A 2500-nucleotide genomic window follows, 5' to 3' on the forward strand; every position below is an offset into this window, starting at 1 on the left:
TCACAAACAGGACGATTTGTTAATTTGTGACGAGGACCTCGGATTATCTCCCTTTTCTATCCAAGATCGGTTGAGCTTTAGCTGGATAGTGTTTCGAACAGTGGATAAAAGAAAAAACCTTTTTGCTGCTTTTTGAATTCTCTCTTTAAAAATTATTAAGGGTATTTTCTAAAAAAACCAAGGGAAATCTAAATCTATTTGCAATTGAAACGAAACCATTACATATTTCTCTACTTCTGTCGATGGTGTGTACCTTTGCATCTCATTCAAGAGCCATTCTCATCCACGTGTGCTGCTGCTGGTGCAGCGCTTTCCATATAGATTAGCAAGCAAGGATGCTCCACAACACTAGCCCACCGACTACACGCCCTCCGTCACCCTTCGTACCAGCCTCTGAGACCGGCTGGAAAGATTAATTACTGGCCTTAAATCAAAGGCCAGAATATGTTTTCCCACAGTTGAAGAATCCAGTGACGCAGCCACCGTCGCTCTGCCCAAAATGGTGATGGAGAAATGATGGAAATAAATAAAATGAACCAAACACACGGGGCGACGCCGGGTGGCCATCGGTCACGCCGGCGACAGATGAAAGTCGTGAAACCATCGTCCTGTCGAGCCGACCGAGATCACTTGTCCGCTGAAGGGCCACCGGGAGGCTCGGTTTCTCTCTCACTCTCGCTTTCTGTCTCTCTACGTTGTGTCCGCTTTTCTGCAGGCACAATGTAAAGAACTTCTTCCTAGTGACGAATTGCAGGACATTTTTGTGTTTGTTTGCCGTTCCTTTATCATTCCGAGGCCGGGTTTGAATCGGATTGGTGGAGGTCACGTTTTGAGATTCGGAGTGGAAGACCGCTTAATCCACGGGCAGCGAGTCATTGAAATAGAATACTAATAATGATTACTGTATAAAAATCGTGCATACAATTCAGGGAAGCTTGACGTTGTTTGAACTTTCCAGTGAAAGCATTCGGTAACGAAGCAATTAAAACGATATCGCCCACCGGGGGTCAGTGAAGCCTTCTCTTTAAATGGTAACCATACCTGGCAGCAGCAGCAGCAGCAGCAGCCATTAGAAACAACAACAGCAGGAGCTCATCAAACGCGTCTCTCACCGATCCGCTGGTGCGATGATGCTTGTCGTCGTCCTGCTATGCCCAGCGGGACAGCTTTCATCGCTTTTCCGCACCAAAAACCCCACCGCAAAGCATCGCGACCGAACGTCGGACTAGACGTCGTGGTGGGTAGCCAACTCCCCAGAGGTTCCACGCTGTCCACGCCTTAACCACAAACGCGTAAGCCGGACATACAAACACATACGGGAGGATCTTAGGCGAAGGGAGGTGTCCCAGCGACGCTAGTAGTAGCCGGATGCATGGCAGCTGTTTACATGTTCCGGTCCCTTTATGTGGTTTTTGCAATCATTTTCCTCCTCCTCCTCCGCCGCTCCAACTAGCTTCTGTTTCTGCGTCCTTCCTCCGTGTCATGTTTTGGGTCTGTTACTTTCAAGAAAGGACGAGCACGGCGGCGGTGGCGCGTCCACGTCCCTATGATGACGTTGGGAGAGGGTGACTTGAGTGCTACCCCATTCCATCCGCACGGTCGGTCGCTGTCGGGCACGGCACGCATGCCAAAAGGATTAACCGTGGACCGGTGGTCCGGAATGCTGATGACACGGCCTGAAGGCCTCCCACAAAACCGGAAATCATTTCCCGTAACTCGCTCTCCCGCTCTCTCGCTCCCTCTCTTTCTCTTCTTTTTCTAAGGGGAGTGAACTCGCCAGCAGCACTAGAGCTCCATGGCTTGGGGCGAGGGGGTTGATGGATGGCCCGGACATGTGTGGGCATGTGTAGCGGACAAATAAAGAGCGACGGAAGGAATGACATAAAAACATGGGACTTCCGGTCTGCGTGCGGAGGGGATGGGATGCTGAGGGGTATGTAAACATGACAGAGAAGATTAATGATTAATCATCTAGGATTCACCCTGGGAGAGAAGGGGCTAGGCGGACGGGGATGTGTCTACCATGCGGTGGCTGGAGGGTTTAAGGCACCATTACGCTTCCCACCACCCTGCTAGCCGGTCAGCAGCCAGCCTGGCAGCTTGATGTTTTGTTTCTTCTTTAAATAAAGGAAAGAGGAAAAAATAGAATCCCCCCACCGGGGGAGGTAGTTGGCGGAAGGAAAAGGCATAGCATAAAGATGAGGGACGCGCACGTGACTTGCCAACTTTCCGGAAGGCAGCAGTAGCAGCAGTAGCAGAAGCAGCACCAGAAGCCACTTCCGGCGACGATGAATGCGACTTCTTTCTCCAGTAGTGTTCGCGTCTTAAAGTTGTGGATGTGTTGCCCGCGTGTTTCGCTTGGTTTCCGGTGTTCCGGATCAAGGCGTGATAGTAGTAACACTCGGCGACTGCCTGTCAGCGGCAACACTTTAGCCGGTCGCTCTTTAGTTCGCTCGGAAAATGGTGACAAAAAACGGAGTGACGAGCCTAGAGCAGATGG

The sequence above is a fragment of the Anopheles darlingi genome, chromosome 2, assembly GCF_943734745.1.
Source record: "Anopheles darlingi chromosome 2, idAnoDarlMG_H_01, whole genome shotgun sequence".
NCBI classification, from domain to species: Eukaryota; Metazoa; Arthropoda; class Insecta; order Diptera; family Culicidae; genus Anopheles; species Anopheles darlingi.